Raw genomic sequence first — 20,033 nt, 5'->3', positions numbered from 1 at the left:
ACAGGCAGATGTTAGGAAGCGATTGGCAGCATTAAGAAGGGCGGAGAATATTAGGAAAAATAGGAAAAGGAAAGAGCGAGCTAGATTAGCATTTTATAAGGACCCATTTAGGTTTTTGAAGTCACTATTTAGTAAGGAAAATAATGGTAGCCTCACGGTACCAAAAGAGAAGCTTGAGGAGTACTTGGAGGAGGTGCACAAAGATACAGACAGGTTTAGAAAGTTGGCACTACCCTCTGATATTCCACCTATTGGTGAAATAGTTAGCCAGTGTGATGACAGCCCACTAAGGTGGAAAGAGGTTCAAGAAGTGGTAAGACGTGCAAGAGCCTCTTCAGCCCCGGGACCTATTGGGGTCCCCTACCGGCTGTATAAGAGTGCACCAGATGTGCTGAGGTTCCTGTGGAAATTGATGAAAGTAGTATGGAAGAAACAGGTTATTCCCAAGGCATGGCGCAGGGCAGGGGGGATTTTTATTCCCAAAGAGAGGGACTCGTTGGAAATAAGCCAGTTTAGACCAATTAGTCTGCTTAATGATGAGGGGAAGATTTTCTTCAGTGTTGTGGCACAGAGGTTGTCCGGTTACTTGGTGAAAAACAGACTAGTTGATACGTCGGTGCAAAAGGCTGGGATCCCTGGCTTCTCTGGATGCTTAGAGCACACCAGTATGATGTGGCACCAAATTCAGTTAGCAAAGCAAGAGAAGAGAGACCTGCATGTTGTATTCTTAGACCTGGCTAATGCTTTTGGGTCAGTGCCACATAGTTTGTTATGGGAAGCATTTGACTTCTTTAGAGTTCCAGGTAGTATAAAAAACTTAGTCAAAGCATACTTTTTAGACATTCAACTCTGCTTTACCACAGCAGAGTACTCTACAGCATGGCAGCAGCAGGAGGTAGGCATTATGGCAGGGTGTACAATCTCTCCACTAGCCTTTACAATGGCAATGGCGGTCATTATTAGGGCTTCCAAATGGGTGGTAGGTGGAGAAAGGCTGCAAGGAGGGCTTCGCCTCCCCCCAATTAGGGCCTACATGGACGACATGACGACAGCAACGTCAACCGCTCCTTGTACAAGAAGATTGCTGGATAAGCTAAATAGCAACCTGCAGTGTGCTAGGATGAAAGTGAAGCCTATTAAATCCAGGAGTATTTCTATTGTTAAAGGAAAGGTAGTAGATAAGAAGTTTGTTATAAATGATGAGGTAGTTCCCACAGTGCTGGAGAAGCCAGTGAAGAGCTTGGGAAGATGGTATGATGCAAGTCTTAGTGATAAGGCGCAGTTTGAAGGGTTGAGGCAGGAAATGATTCAAGGCATTTCAAGCATAGACCGGTCAGGGCTACCAGGGAAGTTAAAATTGTGGTGCTGGCAATTTGGTTTACTGCCTCGGCTAATGTGGCCGCTGACGGTGTATGAGGTTGCCCTTTCAAAGGTAGAAAAGTTGGAAAGAATGATTAATTCATTTATCAGAAAGTGGCTTGGTGTCCCACGCTGCTTAAGTGACACAGCCTTGTATGGGAAAGGCATTCTGGAGCTCCCAGTTACCAGCTTAATAGAGGAGTTTAAGTGTGCTAAAGTTAGACTGGAAATGACTCTTACTCAGTCAAAGGATCCAGTGGTTAGGAGTGTAGCGCCTACTATTAAGACAGGGAGGAAGTGGAAGGCAAAAGAGGCAGTGCAGCAAGCACAGGCAGCTCTTAAACATAGGGATATCATAGGTCATGTACAGCAAGGGCGTGGAGGCCTAGGGCTGTGTGCAGGGAAACCTCTGTGGAGCAAGGCATCAGCAGTGGAAAGGAGAAAGATGGTAGTGGAAGAAGTACAGAAGCAAGAGGAAGCAGTTAGATGCTCGAAGGCAGTGTCGCAGGCTAAGCAGGGTCAGTGGGTGAACTGGGAGAGTGTGGAGAAAAGGAAGTTGAAGTGGAGAGAGCTTTGGACCATGGAGGCTAGCAGGATTAGATTTATGTTAGGGGCTACTTATGATGTGCTGCCAACTCCCCAGAACCTAAACCAGTGGGTAGGTGAGGATGCTGCCTGTCCACTGTGCACTTGTGTCTGCACGACATATTCTGACAAGTTGTAAGGTTAGTCTTTCCCAAGGACGTTACACCTGGCGTCACAATCAGGTACTGAAATGTTTAGCAGCTGCAATTGAGGAAAAACGGGTGAATGTAAATTCCATGGTCGTTAACAGAGAGAATAGATGTATTAAGTTTGTACGGGAGGGAGAAAAGGCTAGACTATCAGGCATCAGGCATAACACGGGACAGCTAAGAGTAGGAGGAGCCTGGCAGATGAGAGTGGATTTAAATGGACAACTGGTTATTCCAGCTGAGATAGTTAGCACTCGACTACGGCCAGATCTGCTGTTGTGGTCTGAGCCAGAGAAAGTAGTCTATTTCATAGAGCTGACTGTCCCGTGGGAAGATAGAGTTGAAGAGGCTAATGAGCGAAAAAGAGCTAAGTATGCAGAGTTAGCAGCAGATGCAGAGCAGAATGGATGGAAGGCTTATGTCCGCCTGGTAGAAGTGGGCTGCCGTGGATTTGTGGCAAAGTCGGTGATTGCTCTGCTGAGTGAGCTGGGCATACGAGGAAGAAGCCAGAGGACTGCGGTCAGCAATATGTCCCGGGCAGCAGAGAGAGCCAGCGACTGGTTATGGGTGCGCAGGAAGCATGCTAGCTGGGGAACTAGCTAAGGTAAGGATGGCCGCATGTAGGCCACAGTCGATTTGTTTGTTACGCGATTTGTTTGTTTGTTACGTGGTTCAGTCCGCATCAGCGGGGTGAATCACGGTAGATTTGTTTGTTTGTTACGTGGTTCAGTCCGCATCAACGGGGCGAATCACGGTAGATTTGTTTGTTTGGCTCGTGGTTCAGTCCGCATCAACGGGGCGAATCACGGTAGATTTGTTTGTTTGGCTCGTGGTTACTCGTTACTATATTAGCTGTTGATAGACATCGAATGGTGAGGGAAACAGGGTTGTGCAGTGGCGGTGTGGAGGGGGGTGACTCCAGGATGCTGGAAGTCACTGTTAAGCCTTCTCGAGGTGTCGTGGGCCTAACTTAACGAAACATCGGTGAAGGGAGGTGCCCACTTGAAAACCCCAATGACATGCAGCATACTGCTGTTGTCTTCTTGTTACGTGGTAGCTATGGTTAGCTGCTGAGCGGGCCATACAAGCCAGCAGCGTTTAGTTAGTTTATGTTTTACAATGTCTGAACTATGCTGCTCAATGGGCTTACAAGCCAGCAGCTTTTACTTAGTTTGTGTAGATTATAGGTTAATTGTCATATTATATGACCATAGGTTTGGTAGGGTCTCTTAGCTGAACAGGGCCTCTAAATGTGTTTTGCCTGGGATTTTGGCACAAGGGATTATAACATCTTATCCTGTGTATTACTGAATATGTTACACATTTATTATTTACATGTTTAAATATTTACAACTGCATCTTTAAGACAGTTAAGTTAGTCTGTTGAATCTGCCTTTCTGATTCCCTCACGTTTACCTTAATCTAAATCCTAGCTTCTGATTGGTTAGTTCAGTCACGTGAGAAGTGCGAACAAGGAAGTGTTAATGTTACGAAGTGCGGAATCTAGTAAAGTGCTGCTTGAGAAAGTTATCCGTCCCCAGTCTGCTGTTTCTTTTCATAAAGAGTGATCCAACCACCACACATCAAACCCGCACATTACAAATAAATAAAAACAGTTTAATCACCTTGAGCGTGTCCTTTGCAGAGGAGTGTATAGAGCACTACAATAAAGAGAGACATTTCAGATAATGTCAAACTAAAAATCTGATATTTAATAAAAACAATCATTTGATGTATAACACTTACCATGTATAACATTTATCAAATGATCAGAGCTGACAATCTTTGATAAATGAAAACACCTAAATCTGAGCCAAGTTATAAACCCTGGCTACAAATATTAATAAAATAATATCTGTTAAGATGATCAGAAAACTTTACAAATGACTGATCCTCTGTTTGTCTCACTAAAATGATTCAAGTCAATCAGTCAGTGATGTACTCACAGAATAAGCACAGCTCACAGAGCAAAGTGTGTCCCATCCTCACATCCAGATTTCTGATCAGTTCTTTGAGTGATGACAAAGAGGGAAACTGCAGAAACCACAAACACAAGTTACATTTCAAATAAATATCGGACCTGATACTGTTTTTCTACTTGTTCTGTCTCTGCTTCCTTCCTTTTTAAGACACATATAGCTACAAGAGTTTAACCACAGCCAACCCACAGCTTACTGTCTCACGGCATTGCATAAATATATCAGACTGATTGTCACGCAAGGGTTTGTGGATGGTTTCTAATGAACTTAAACAGAATAGCATCAGACTATGAGACATTTTTCCAGATATACAAGATAAAAGGTCATTAAAGACAACTTGAACATAGAAGCATTGAGAGGTCATGTGTATCCAAGAGATGTTTCCAACATCAGAACATCCACATGAAAGAAACACAACAACAATAAATGCCTACATTGTTGAGTGATTTCCTGTGGACAGAGTCCTTCCTATGGACTCTTTCTCTATGTTACTGTTTATTCAACATGACTGAGACATCTCTCTGCAACATACAAAGTTCTTTGTGTCATTCAGACAGGTTCAAACTGCTGCTGACACTGAGTTTGATGTATTACTCCAGAGAAGGGTTACAGTTCAGTCCCATCCAATAAGCTACAGAGAAATACATCTGAATGTCCTTCCTGCCACAGATATGATCATCCTGTAGACTACTGCTGCCTCACAAAGAGTCTGGAATTATTGATGCTACTGTAAAAGCTGCTGCAGAGCAACATTATCTACTGATACTGATGACCAGAGGTGTCATACTCACTCCAATCAGTTCACCACAGCAGGTGGAGATAATCCTTACACTTTCTCACCCAAAACTTCATCTGAAATGATTCTTCATCTTAAATGTTGAGCTTCACCAGTCTAAAGTATCCTAATGCCCCACTGGAGAATCTTTTAATGTCCTCACCTTTTACTGAGAGAAGTGTCAAGTGTGTGCATGACTTCCTCCACAGGAAGTGAACAAAACAGAAATAGTGTCATGAACATGATGAGAGTCCTGCCCCCTCCCCCAGCTCTGATCCATTAGAAGTAGCTGTAACTGGATGGGTATTTACAGAGAATGAAACTGTTTTTAGCATTTATTTACACAGTTGGACAGTTAAAGAGGCTCAGTGAAATGTTTTTATCATTCAAATAACAATCCGTTTAGATCGTGATCCCAGAACAGTAGCAGATAGACATTTTCAAATATGTAGAAAAACCTGCAGAAGCTAGAAAGATTAAACTGAATAAAGATGTTGGATAAGAAATCAAATACAGACTTCAACTGTGAGAACTCTTGGTTTAATGCAAATTTTGCAAAAATGTTTCCATAATCTGTTTTTGTAGATAAATAGAGAACATTCATAACATATACACATATGTACACATACCTGGTGAGAAAAAAATACTTTGTGTGACAGGAAGCAAAATCTGCAGACTATGAAGACAAAGATAGACGTGTGTGAAGTCCATGTCTGTGTGGTGCTTAATCGGAGCATTGATTCATTCATTCATTCATTCATCTTCTGTAACCGCTTGTCCTGTTAAGGGTCGTGGGGTCTGCTGTAGCCTATCCCAGCTGTCACTGGGCGAGATGTGGGGTACACCCTGGACAGGTCGCCAGTCTATCACAGCATGACTTTAGACCAGTGGTTCTCAAATGGGGGTACGCGTACCCCTGGGGGTACGTGAAGGCACTATTAAAATATACATATATTGAAAAAGTAGCATCCATGGAAAAATCCTTTAAAAATAATTATTTAATAAATATTTCAGGAAAATATAAGTTCATAAAATGAATTTTATATTTCAGTAGGCTATTCAATTTCATTATCCTAAAAACCCAGAGTCCCCCCCATACCAGGATGGTTCGACCCAACCTGTCACGTACCTGCCATCACCTGTCAATCACTGTTAAAACTCAAATGATGGAGTCTCGGTTGAAGTGTAGCGGCAATTCTTTTGAAAACACGGAGGGACAAGTGGCAAAGAAGGCCAAACCACAGCCGGCAAAATTCCGGCTGTATCTTGAAGAGTATGTTTTATTTGGATTTACGTCCACAAGTTGCAACCCACCCAATGCACTGTTTTTTTTCTGTGGGGAGAAATTAGCTAACAGTTGCATGAAGCCAGCACATCTGCAGCGTCATCTTAATACAAAACATGGATGTCACGTCGGTAAGTTTGTAATGTTAAGATGTCAGTCTTCTTTTTGATTCTTAAAAAGATATTTTAAGATGATAAATACTTTTATTTTTAGCAATTTCTGCTTTTATTTAAAATTAAGTTAATGATTTCTTTTTGAGAACAGATCTTTTGAATTATTAACATTTAAAAAGTTTAATAAATTAGACACTGATGGCACAGTGCTCTGTTTTAAGTCTTTTTTTTCTCAACTAAAAATGCTTTGCGCTGGTTAGGGGGTACTTGGCTGAAAAAATATTTCACAGGGGGTACATCACTGAAAAAAGGTTGAGAACCACTGCTTTAGACAGTGGGAGGAAGCCGGAGTACCTGGAGAAAACTCACGCAGACACAGGGAGAACATGCAAACTCCACGTAGAAAGCCGGGACCTTCTCGCTGCGAGGCATCAGTGCTAACCATCTCACCACTGTGTCGGAGCATATACATCATCTTCACACATCAGTCTGCTGGGAAGTGCCACACTGTATAAATAATATGCGTGAGAACAGACAGCATCAGGGGCGGCACAGTGGAGTGGTGGTTAGGACTGATGCCTCACAGCAAGAGGGATGGAATCCGCCAGCTGACTAGGGCCTTTTCTGTGTGGAGTATAGGACTACTTGTTAGGTTAACTGGTGATTCTAAATTGGCCGTAGGTGTACATGTGAGTGTGAATGGTTGTCTGTCTCTCTGTGTTAGCCCTGCGTTAGACTGGAGACCTGTCCAGGGTGGAGGGTCACGGGGGCTCCAGCCCCCCCATGACCCTCCAGAGAACAAAGAAAAGGAAAAGGAAATGACTGAGATTGCATCAGAGAGATGCTGTAGTGTAGTACCTAGAATGTGACACTGGGAGAAATGTGAACAGCTTTAAATCTGATTCCAATGAAGTTTTTCAGTTCTCTGAAAGGTTTAGATGTGGCTGTCCTGTTTGTTTGACCAAGGTGATGACTGTAAATGACACATTTTAAAAGACCACTTCATTTCTTTTCATAAAGGCATACCAAGACAGTCATTAAAATCTCCTCTGTGCTCTTTGTGTGCCCTTCCTACTGCCTCTCTGCTGTGAGCTGACCACATCAAACTAGTCCTCTACTGAACGGCAGACATTTTGAACCACAGGCTGCATTTCCTCTCTTCAAGGTGGCTCAGCTATAAATGATGAGGTCATTGATTCTCAGTAGATAAAAATAAGCCTGAAGCAGAATAGACAGCTAGTATAGCAGCTATATTATTTTATCCACATGTCAACATTGTACTTAGACCAATCACAAATTATTCTGTACTGTTGTATTTCCAGTCACTTACTGCATTGTTCTTGTAGAACACGTATCACAGTGTTCTTCTGCAGATAGCATCTGTGTTTATCTGAATTTAACTGCAATTTTAACACCTACACTTGAGAAAACAATCTGCTCTCATGCCCACCTTTACGCCGGCAGATCGCCCAGTAGCCACTTTCAGGACGCACCGTGATGGCACCTTTTCTGTTGATGGACTCCCTGGCCACGCCAAGATCCCAGTCTGTCTTATCCCCAACCTGAAACGCAACGTAGGGAATACAGAATTCAATGAGAGGACTAAAAATACCCAAAAAAGCTGAAAAACAGCAATGTAAACCAGTATAGAATTTTACTCCTGCATATGTTACAATTAAAATAATTTAAATACGAGATGTCTTCAAGAAAAAATGTAAATTCTTTGACATAAATAGGACTCTATATATGACTTTAACTGCTGTGTGAGTGCATATTTTCTTTAATACCGCAACAGTAAGCATTCATGTGTAATAAAACGAAAACAAAGGCAACTAGAATGTTTGAGTTTCGTTGAAGATGTTTCACCACTCAAGTGGCTTCTTCAGTTCTAAACATCTAGTGGGGAGTTTAGGTCTGTATTAGGCTCATATGTGGGTGGTGTCCACCTAACATACAACTAGGGTCTGTAACAACCAGACACCACACTGGTGGTGTTTTGTTTGTTCACAATTAGTGGAATGACTGTAGGAGTCCTGTTTAATTATGTATTTCTTAGTATTTCTGCATTTATATCTTTGTTGGTCTGGTCTGTGTTTGATATTTGATAATGAGAAAATGCAACAACTTCAAGAGTTTTCAAGACTGAACATTTTTTTGTGTAGTTAGTGAGGTCTCCTCTGCTCCCTTCACTTGTGTGAGTTCCTCAGGGTTCAATACTAGGCCCAGTCTTTTTCTCAAAGAAGAATGTTGTAATTAACAAATTTCAATCCCCTCAGTGGTGGGGAGTTTAGTTTCTTATTTGGACTATCTGTGGGTAGCCTGGATACCAGACTCTCTGACTTCGCAGAGAGTCTGGCCTAGCTCCATTGGCAAACGTTTATTTCCTGGTGGGAGGGCACAGTTTGAGGTTCAAAATCATCGGAGTTCCTTTAACCAATCACTAACGTTTGGTAATGACGTATGTTATGCGCCGGAGCCTTCAGGCTCTGCTGCCTCGTACTTCCGCTTTCAAGAACGCAACAAGTAAACAAATCGCTACTCTACCATCCCCCATTGCAATTAAGGACGCGAAATTGGAATAAAAGTGCTGTAATGCCAGGAAGCATATCCACAACGGAGCGAATGGCTTCGAGTATATCCGTCTCCGTTCGTGTAAACATTTCAAACTCGGCGCGCAACTGAAACGTAACCGCTCTCAGACCCGCCCTCTGTTCGCTGATTGGTTCGCCAACCAGTTGGCCGGAGTAAACGTTAGCGGATCAAGCTATTCCAGACGGAGTACTGTAGGGAATGCAAATGAGCGGAAGTACGTAGGCAGGCGGAGCCAGGCTAATCTGTGGGTGGTACCCATTTGAAACCCACATGACTAGGGTATCATTATTCTGGATGGGAAAAAAACTAATTTAGAACTGAAGAAGACACTTGAGTGGTGAAACATCTTCAAGAAACTTCAAGTCCTGCTTTAACTGGTTTAATTAATTTTGATTTAATTGGTTTGTGTGTTCATTCATTTCCATTTGCTTATCTGAGGTCAGATCGTAGTGGCAATAGGCTAAGTTACTGTGTGTAACCAGTCTAAAGTTGAACCTATTGTTAGTATTACTGGTTCTCATAGTAGTTAAACAGTCTTTAAAACCGACTAACTGCCTACCTGAACTACCCAGTAGCGTCGTCCAGATGTGAAGCATTGTTTCCCCAGAACACAGACGCAGGAGTTAAACCTCTGAGGACTGTCAGGGAGTGGGGCCTTCTTCTTCTGGCAGTTGAGGCTCACCTGTCAAATCAACCAGACATGATTACCATCATCTTCTTCATCACATTACATAGATACATAGAACAACATCATAATTGCTATGAATCACTGGCCTTATCCAATATGGTAAATGGTAAATGGCCTTGCTTTTATATAGCGCTTTTCTACCTACTGGCACTCAAAGCGCTTTACAGTCATAGACACATCTACCCATTCGTTCACACAAGCGTACACACATTCACACACCAGTGTCACGCAAATTCAGTGTCTTGCTCAAGGACACTTCGGCATGTGGCACATTCCGGGGATCGAACCGCTAACCCTCTGGTTCGTGGACAACCTGCTCTACCTACTGAGCCCAATACCTTTCTTCCATCTGGAGACAGGAGCAGCGAGCCTGAGGCAGTCTCAGGATCCAGAGTGACATCAACTGCAGAGAAAGAGAGAAAGAAAGAAATTGTGAGCTGGGTAAATCTTTGGTTATTTTGATGAATGGTTGCTGACCTTCCGCTGACACTTTGTTTGCTAGTTCCTGGCAGACGGCCACCAGCTTTGACACGGCGTTCCTGACTGACCCCGTGCAGTTATCTGAGTGCACTGCAACATCAGACCACGCTCTGGTGGATGGGAGTCTGCTCAGAGACGGGAAACTCTGAACCAGAAAAGACGCAGTGCGTTATGAGTTTCAAAAATCTCAGTGCAGCACAGAAATATTCAAACGTAATGCTGATTTCTAACCTGCAGGAGATGGAGAGGGCTCTGAGTGAGCTCCAGGTGCTGCAGCTCGCTGCTCCTCGTCTGCAGCTCGTAGATTTCCCGCTCCAGCTCGTCCAGCAGCTCCTCGGGTCTCCTCTGGGCTCGCTGCTGCTTCTCCTCGATCTCTTTGACGAGCTCGGCCTGCTGTTTCTCAATGGCAGTTATCAGCATGGTGCAGACCTCAGAACTGCTCTGGATCTCTCTCGCTGTGATATTCTGTTGATTAAAATAAACGTCAACACTGTAAATAAATGAATGAATGAATGTCTGTTTTCGTCTGAGCATGGATCTATGAATGAACTTACTTTGCTTAGATTTTGATCTCCATCATTTTCTTCAGTCTGGCCTGGATCATCTTCTGAATGTCGACCTTTGTCTCTCTCAGATTTGTCTGCAAACAATTTAATTTGAAGGTTGAAATGAGGATTTTCTCATTTTAAAAAGACAAAACAATCATGAATCAAAGAAAGCTCTCCTCACCTTGATCCTCCTGCTCTCCTTCTCAATGGGGACGATCTTGTGATGTTTATGGTTCCTCTCGGTGCATTTGACGCACACCAGCGTCTGATCTTGTTTGCAGAAAAGGGTCAGGGGCTTGTTGTGGTTTCTGCACAGGTGACTGGTGGTGAAGATGGCTGGATCTGTGAGCCGGTGCCTCTGCAGCGCTGGATCCCTCAGGTGAACCTGCTGAACAACTTCTGTTTTGTCAGCCCTGCCTGAGATTCTTTCAAGGTCCACTTGAAAAGAAATCTAGATTGTGTTTTGTTTTGCGTCATTAAAATAAATAGTAAAGTAGAAGACATACATTTAAATAGCATTTTCCTGGAATATTTGACATGACATTAAACTGATATGTACTGCACTTATCCTAGCATTAGATGGATGTATACTAAGTCATAATACAAGTGAATCCAGGATTGCCACGCAGTAATGACTAGAGTAATAAAAGCAGTAGCAGCACCAGAGTAGAAGCATTCAGTCTAACACTAATAATCAGTGACTCTACAACAGGTTGATCTCTGCAAACTTCACATAAAGAGCACTCACATTATTTAAAGGGATAGTTCACCCTAGAATGATATTTCGCTCATTATCTACTCACCCTTATGTTGACTAAGGGCTGGAAGAAGTTTCAGAGTCCTCCGTCCCTTCTCTGAGTTACAGGGGGTCTTGGTGTAGCAGTGCATTTCAATGCAACGGTTGTAAAGGGACACCAGAGCTCTTCGTAAAAAAACACACACAAAAAAACATCCAAATACCTCCATGATGCTCGTATGTAATGTCCGTCTTGTGCTGAAGCCCCAAATTGCGTAATTGTCCCGAAAAAAATTAAATAAGTCCACATTCCAAGCATGTTTGTAGCATTAGCTCCGAGTGTTGTTGTCCCGGCTCTTCCGCTGCCAGCGCGCATGCGCAAGGTTCGCACTGAGACTCGCTTCCTTGTTTACCCCGGCGAATTGAGCCAGCCGGCGAAGGACCAGAACCGCCGTGCAACGAGAGAAGAAGAAGAAGAAGAAATTAAAAAAAATTAAAATTAAAATTGCACGAAAAAGTGTTGTCCCGGTGCAAGGCAGGCTATTACGGGCTGCTTCTAGTCCTTCGCCGGGGTAAACAAGGAAGCGAGTCTCAGTGCGAACCTTGCGCATGCGCGCTGGCAGCGGAAGAGCCGGGACAACAACACTCGGAGCTAATGCTACAAACATGCTTGGAATGTGGACTTATTTAATTTTTTTCGGGACAATTACGCAATTTGGGGCTTCAGCACAAGACGGACATTACATACGAGCATCATGGAGGTATTTGGATGTTTTTTTGTGTGTGTTTTTTTACGAAGAGCTCTGGTGTCCCTTTACAACCGTTGCATTGAAATGCACTGCTACACCAAGACCCCCTGTAACTCAGAGAAGGGACGGAGGACTCTGAAACTTCTTCCAGCCCTTAGTCAACATGAGGGTGAGTAGATAATGAGCGAAATATCATTCTAGGGTGAACTATCCCTTTAATTATGTTTAAATGACCAAGAAATTAAGTTTGGGATTTAGAGCTCAGTATATCGTTTTGGAGATACACCAATGAGCCACAACATTAAAACCACCAACCCGTGACGGGAATAATACTGATGACCTTGTTACGATCTAATTTTCTTCTGGGAAACCAGGATACTGGTATTTATCTGGATGTTACTGTGACGTCTGAACATTCCTGCAGACCTATCTTATCTTATCTAAGGTATTCCGTGCATCTTGACGGCATGTGTTCCCCAGACTGGTATGCAGTGACAAAGCCCAATAAAAAAATAAACTGTGGTGAACTCTGGTACGGACCATTGCAGACCAGGAGCACCCCACAAGGGCTGCATTATCAGAGATGCTCTGACAGTCATCTAGCCATCACAGTTTTAGTCAAAGTCTCACAGAGAGAACACAATGATCAATTGCTACCTAATATATGGCGCACACTGACATGATAACCACATAATGGGCGGCTGTGGCTCAGTAGGTAGAGTGGGTTGTCCACAAACCATAGGGTTAGCAGTTTGATCCCCGGAATGTGCCACATGCCAAAGTGTCCTTGAGCAAGACACTGAACCCCCAGTTGCTCCCAGTGCGTGGCACTGATGTATGAATGTGTGTGTGCTTGTGTAAGCAAATGGGTAGATGCGTCTGTGACTATAAAGCACTTTGAGTACCAATGGGTAGAAAAGCGCTATATAAAAGCAAGGCCATTTACCATAATCTGTTTTATTCATAATGTTATGGCTGATTGCTGCAAATATTCATTCACTTTCAACATGTTACAGGTGCAGAAGTTTAGAAAGAAATGCATATAAACATGGACTTTTCCTTAGCCATTAAATAATCAGAACAGATTAAAGTCAATCATGTTGCAGCAGCAGATTTTATTCTTATCTTGAAGCTAGGTTTAGTTTTTAGTTTAGTTTGCAATATCTCGATTTAAAGTCTGAAAGTCTAGCTACAATTTCCATTGGTGCATTGGTGCACTGGTGCTTTTACTTGATGGAGAGACAATGCAAGAAAGTTGTTAATCCTCTCTGTCATCACTGTCCAGTTGGTGAATGTGGAGGGTGAGGGCAGAGGACCAAGGAAGACCAAGAAGGTCAGTGTTAGGTAGATGGAGAGGAGGACAGTCTGGAGGACACTGCAAACCCTAAGCAAGATGCTGTTTGGGGGCCAATAGTTTATCAAACTTCGATGAAGAGATTCCTAACTAGGGATGCACCGAAATGAAAATTCCTGGCCGAAACCGAAAACCGAAAATGAAGAAACCAAGGCTGAAAACCGAAACACAGAAAGAAATTATTATGCCAATTATTAGTACCATTGCATTTATGGCTATGACTGTGTACTACCCTCACTAAAATCAAGGCATTGCAATGGCATAAATTAATATTAATATTTCAAAGAATAAATCAATTACAAAATTATGAAAATATTTATTTAGCCCATTCCAACAAAGCACAATATAAAATAAAATAAAATTCTAGTTAAAATTTTTAACTTGGCCCCATTCATGTTTACATTACATAATAATGGAGCAGAAGCTTTTGCAGCTGGAAATCAGCATCGATCCACTGTGCAGTTAGAATGACCATATTTGTTTTATTACGTAAAATTGGTGCACTGCACCTTTAGATAAATAGCGCTGTCCCTTTAAGAAAGACTGTCGTCTGAATTGAAGTTGTGCATGGCTGTGGATGTGTGCTGCTGAACGGGCATGTCACAATAAAAAGTGGGGGAAAAAAAGATGAACGTTTGTCTTGCTGTTTGTTTTGGTGGTGCAGCAGATAAATGATTAGACTAACATCTAAAACACTTTTTCTTCCAATGGCACGCGATCTACCAGCACTGCCTTCACGATCTACCAAGTTAAACTGATAAAAACTATAACACAAGGAAAACAACAATCCTCTATACTCAATAAAAAAAACTGTACTTATTTAACAACACAGTCTCACACTTATCAGCATAACACCTAATATAATTCATTCACAGTAACAGTCACAGTGTATTGTCCTCAAAATATCTCCTTCCTGGCTTTTTTACTCACAAAGTCATCAGTGATGTCCTCATATGACAGATGCTTGTCCATCTCATGGTTGATGAGGAATGTGATGGTCCTGGAACATGGTCAGGAAGTTCAGTAGATCCCTCTGGCTCATTGCTGGAGCTCCAAAATAATTTAGCATTGCTTCTGCAAAGACAACGTTCCTTATCAAGCAAGATAGATCATGACATGAGCGCATATTCTGTTAATCTGTTTTTATATTAAACATTGTGATGTAGAGTGTCCCTTTAAAGCTTGTACCTAATTACAAAGTTGTCACTTTTAAGAGTTTTCTGCATTAATTTACACATTGGTCTAGTTAAAGAAATAAAACGAAGATAAATGATCCACTGCCACAATAGTCTAAAATAATGAACACGATGCCTCATATTTATAAATCACTTAAAAAACAAGCATTTAAAATATTGGTTTAAATCATAAAACAGTAGCAGACTTCTAATTATAGACCTATAAAATACACACTAAACTTTGTAAATGAATCCTAAGTAATGCTAAAATAATGTTAAGTGTCAAATATCTGAGAGATAACTTCCACTAAACAATGACAGAGCAGACTACAACAATAAAAATAATAATAACATGAATAAACGGGTCTGGAGTCAGTCATGACCATGGCAGGGCAGACATATTCCATTTTATATTAGCCAACTTTCATGAAGCAAACACTAAAGCTGAGTTTATGACAAACAAATCCAAGCCAGGTAGCTAACAATTATCCAGGGCTAGCTCGCTGGCTAGCAAGACAAATAAACAAACTTGTTAAATAAAAAAAAACTTTCTCCTTTGACCGTTTTTTCCCTTCTTTTCCTTCTGTTTTTCCGCGCCACTGAGATGACTTCTTTTTGATCCATTACTGTATTTGTTTAGTTTAATATTCTCACTAACGAGAATGATGGGGGTAGCTGTCAATCATTCTCATCATACCTGTCGGCGGCCCGCTACGTCACTCACTGTGCGACAGACAGTGCGGTCCAACGAATATGACGTAAAAATGCCACAAAAACGCCAGTCACAGTTTATCACTGGAGTTGATTTGATTTATATAACAGAGATAGCTACAGATAAAGACAGGACATTGTAATTCTCCTCAGATGAGGATGAACATGCAGCTTTGGGGCCCCCTGGTGGTTTTGGGGCCCTAAGCATTCACCTAGTTCGCCAAAAGCAAGAAATGCCAATGCCCTGGATGAAGACACACTGATGGCCAGGAGCAGCTGGAGGTCCCCCCTGCCCTCAGGAGGAAGGGCCACAGCAGAGAGCCTGGTTCCTCCCAGGGTTTCTTCCTCTTAGTTTTTCCTTGCCACTGTCGCCCCATAAAAGCTGGACAATGAACGACCAGCCCATTGAATATTTATTGTAATAATATCAATTAATTCTATTTTCATTCTAATTTAATTTGAAATATACATTTATATATTAAATATTTTTAATTTTAAATACATATATATATATATATATTAAAAAATTACATTTTTAAATAAATAGATGGTCTTTCACAGTTCCATCTTTTCCGCCTTGCTCTCTGGCTCTAAGGTCTGAACGTAGAAAGAACAAACTTTACAATTGGAGAATGTAGTTGTTTGGAAATGATTTACTGTTTTGAATCTTGACAACTCTTGTTTATTTAGAAATTGTAGGCTTTTCATAATCCTTACAGAAGGAAAAAAAGGTGAAACATTATAAACCTAATAATGACTTTTTGTTGTGTTTAATCATCTGGGACTTCCCAGATGATTCTGTGTAATGAATTATCTTTTTCCAAAGGTCAGAGTGTATTTATACACTTGCATCCAAAGTGTTTCTGGAATTATTCTCACTGTCAGAAACAGAAGTCAAATGATCTGCACTGCAACTTTAAACTGGGTCTCTATAATGTCCAGTTTGAGCATCTGGTTTTCCACAGAGAGACATGAGTCTGAGGTAAATTCCCAAGGACGTTTATTTATTAAAATCACTCCAGACATCAAAAACTGACAGAAGCAACAAGCTACCTTGTAGACCCTTGGGAGGAACCAGGAAGAGATAAGTACTGACATTATTTTAACCAGCTGAGCATGCATGTTCACATACGTTCTAATTCCACTCAGTTACACATGCGTTTATGTATGAAGCTAGAACACTGACGGTAAACGTATATAAGGATATAAAAATATAGGACAAATATAATACGCATATACATAATATCTAGTATATAAGGATATGAAAATATGGGAGAAAGAGTACATATCTTCATCATATACAGTATATAATCAGATTAAAAAATACTGGATGGATGGATGGATGGAAATATTTCCATGTTGAACAGGAGATTAAATTGATAGGATGTGTTAGCAAAATGAAACTTGATTGTAGTTTTCATTTCAACATCCATTCTGTTGGGTAGGGCAACTCTTCACTGATCTGAGAGAACACAGAAGAAGAAAAAACTCACATTTATGGACATTTACTTCCATTAGGACCCATTAAAGCTGTGCTCACACTACAGGAGTTTAACAATGAGGCTGCAACATGTACTTAAAGAGGAACTCACTCATTTTAAACTTGAACACACTACAAGATTTGAAAATAGTAAGAAATCACACAGTACAGATATTGTTTAGATTGCACTGAATGCTCCACCTCATGTGATCTCAGGGGATGGAAACACAACACAGAATGTCTGCATGTTGCTTTGTAAAGATTTTCAGGAAGAATAAAACTAAACCAAAGCAATAGCAAAATGAATGTGGATGAGAACATTTTGGGGGAGATGAAGTCAACAAAGTCTTCAGCAAGAACTGGAGATCAGATTTTTAATATCTTAACGGTAGTGTGCCGGTAACCTTCGCTTCAAGTGCTGAACTGTTGAGCAGAAATCCTACTATATTACTGTTTCATATCATCATGCTCACCAAAAGATGTTAATGGTTCAATTTCAGAGTAAAAAGCTTCAGCTGCTGCACCAGCTGATTTTCCTGTGAATAAAGAGGCTCATCTCAGTTTAAACTGTCTTTTATACAAAGAGATGTAAAGTAAAGCTAGTACATAAGAGACAACATGATACAGATTACAGTATCAGTCACATTCCATCAAGACCAACATGTTTCAACAACAATTACTGCTGCAGGTGGATGTAGACTTAACTTGCCTTGGTCTCTCTTGGCTTCATCGTTATTGTGCCAGCGTGTCTGTTCATACATCAGACCGTCATCTACAACAAAAGCCACATGTCAGGTTTTAATATTACAACACAGAAGATGGATGGATGGATGGATGGATGGATGGAATTATGGATGGATGGATGGATGGATGGATGGATGGATGGAATTATGGATGGACGGATGGATGGATGGATGGAATCATGGATGGATGGATGGAATTATGGATGGACGGATGGATGGATGGATGGACAGATGGACTGATGGACGATGGATGGATATTAAAGACAGGGGGATTCCCTCCATCTGATTTCATTAAGTGAAGTTTAGTAAAGGTTTGGTCAAAGACTCATCTCATGCTTGTATTCTTAAAAGAATTACATTACCAAAAAAGAACTCTATGACATCATATCCTCTCTATTTCGTTAAAAAGCTACAAAGCCAACTTGTCAGCTTTCTAATTTTAAGGGTCAATAAAATCATCTCAGCTTCTGTATGTTTAATATATTGTATGTAGTTCTTAACACTCACCGGTCTGAGCGAAGGTTTTAAGCTCAATCAAGGAATATGTGGCATCTCTGGATGCATCTGAAACATAGTTACATGGTTGAACCTGAAAGACTCTCTGTCAGTCATATCATTCTAGTATTTCTGCTGCATGTTAAGTATGAATTAGAGGTTGGGAAAAGTGTGTAAAGTCTTTCAAATGTTCTTTTTTGTACAGTATAATCTGATCATTATCTACATCAAAAGTTAAAAAACCAAAATGTTTAAACTAATGTCACTGCTGGTGGAAAAAGTGAATGAAATGTTGGATTTCACAATTGGTCAAACCTCATTTGGCAGAAATGCTGAGGATGTCTGGTGTGAACGGTGCTTTTTAAGTCATTCCACTGATAGCAGTCTAATGGATTATGGCTCTAAGAGACACCACAAAGGAACCACTTACTTGTTCTTGCCACTGAACGTACTCTAGCATTTTCATTGTCTTCAGGGTCTCTGATTGTTTCACAGAGACAAGCATCACCTACAGAGTCAAATCAAGCCAAGGTTGGATTAGTCATTATCATCACACCACATGAATTATAGAATCTTCAAGATCAGTTCAACAGTTAGCATTAAAGACGTGTCAGGGTTAAGAAGGTTTAGAGAAGCACATTCATTGTGTTGAGCTTCATCCTGGTTGATCATGTGGTCTGTAGCACAACGCTGATTGGTCCTCTGAGACCTGGTCAAACCAAAACATTTAAATATAGTAGATTTATTTAAGAAGCATGGGAAGTTATAGTATGTTGAAAATGAGAGAGGAGAGTGTCGTACCAACCTGGTAAAACATGAATCTGTGAAAAAGAGACACATTTTATACAAACTGTTAGATTTCTTCTACAGTACATGAAGAGTAATCAGAACACATATGTGATTTACATCAGTGTAATAATCTAAAATCAGAAGGAAATGGTCTCACCCTTTGACTGTTTGTGATAACACAACACCAGCAGCAGGATGATAACCAGTACAAGTCCACCAATCAGCCCAACGATCAACAGAATAAGAAATGAAGAGCTTTTAGACCTGGACGTTGCTGGAATAAATAATAGGTATTAATGAAACACACCTAGAAACCAAACAATGTCCAAAATGCACTTTACAAAATATTAATGCTGCCATTAATTATAATAATAATAAAAGATTCCTCACGTTTAACTTCCATCCAACTCTGTGGTGACTGTTTCCCTGAGGACTGACACTTGTAGAAGCCTTCATGTGACTTTGACACTGCAGGGATGATCAGCTCCCCTCTGGTATCACTTTGGATGAGTTTGTCATTTTGATAGAAAAACACATTAGAAAGAACATTTTGTGTCTTCAACTTGCAGCCAAGAGTAACAGGATCTCCCTCAGTCACAGGATGGACAGGGCTCGCCAGGATGATATCATCAGCTGGAAAACAGTCAAACACATTCATTTAGTGTCAGCTGGTTCAAAAACAATAAAATGATTAGGAGAGGTTTTCGTATGTTTTCAGTCTTCTTTCTCTACATGTAGCTTTTAATCATGTATACATCAGGGATCTAAAGCCAGCAAAAAGGGATTGTTATATCGCTATTGACAGGATAACTTAAGTACAGATGAAAAAGACCAGAACAGCATTTAGTTTAGGACTTGTGGACTTACATACAGTCAGTTACAGTCGGCAATTACACACAGTAAATGTCAATTTATCAGAGGAGAAAACAACATGTTGCTATTGTCTCATAGTCATTTAAAAGGGTGGATCACAAAAACACCAGGTAATACTGTTAAACATGAAGATAGATATGTGTTTTCTAAAGAAAGACTCTGCCTACTTACACTGAATATACAGGACATAGAATACATTAGTTCAGATTTCTCATCAACAAATTCCCAAACAGCAAAGTTTAACAACATAAAATGTGATTAAAACTCACTCTGTCCAGTGATGTTGACTGCGTTGCTGAATGCTGATCCAGACTCACACCAGTACACTGTAGTACTGTCCTGTATCTTAGCAACATTACATGTAGATCCAGTCAT

General features: G+C 41.0%; 1 protein-coding gene and 1 pseudogene across 5 annotated transcripts in view; both read right to left on the bottom strand.

Moving 5' to 3' along the window:
• Positions 1-3,752, bottom strand: part of LOC311488926 (low affinity immunoglobulin gamma Fc region receptor III-A-like) — a 20,116-nt gene extending 16,364 nt beyond the window's left edge. For all 4 annotated transcript variants that reach the window (XR_014699093.1, XM_084545794.1, XM_084545797.1 and 1 more), the window contains exon 1: positions 3,719-3,752. The gene's annotated coding sequence lies outside the window, so the exon portion shown is untranslated. The remainder of the gene's footprint in view (positions 1-3,718) is intronic.
• LOC311486305 (E3 ubiquitin-protein ligase TRIM39-like) lies at positions 3,705-20,033 on the bottom strand (annotated as a pseudogene). The gene is made up of 10 exons (XR_014699960.1): positions 19,928-20,033; positions 17,468-17,530; positions 10,735-10,991; positions 10,560-10,645; positions 10,237-10,470; positions 9,864-10,150; positions 9,397-9,519; positions 7,696-7,807; positions 4,040-4,127; positions 3,705-3,754 (listed from the first exon to the last, which is right to left on the bottom strand). The product of XR_014699960.1 is annotated as an E3 ubiquitin-protein ligase TRIM39-like (transcript).

This window comes from Chelon labrosus, assembly GCF_963514085.1.
Source record: "Chelon labrosus genome assembly, chromosome: 1".
Classification (NCBI taxonomy): Eukaryota; Metazoa; Chordata; class Actinopteri; order Mugiliformes; family Mugilidae; genus Chelon; species Chelon labrosus.
Note: the sequence above shows the minus strand (reverse complement) of the source record. Positions and strands in the feature narration are given on the sequence as shown.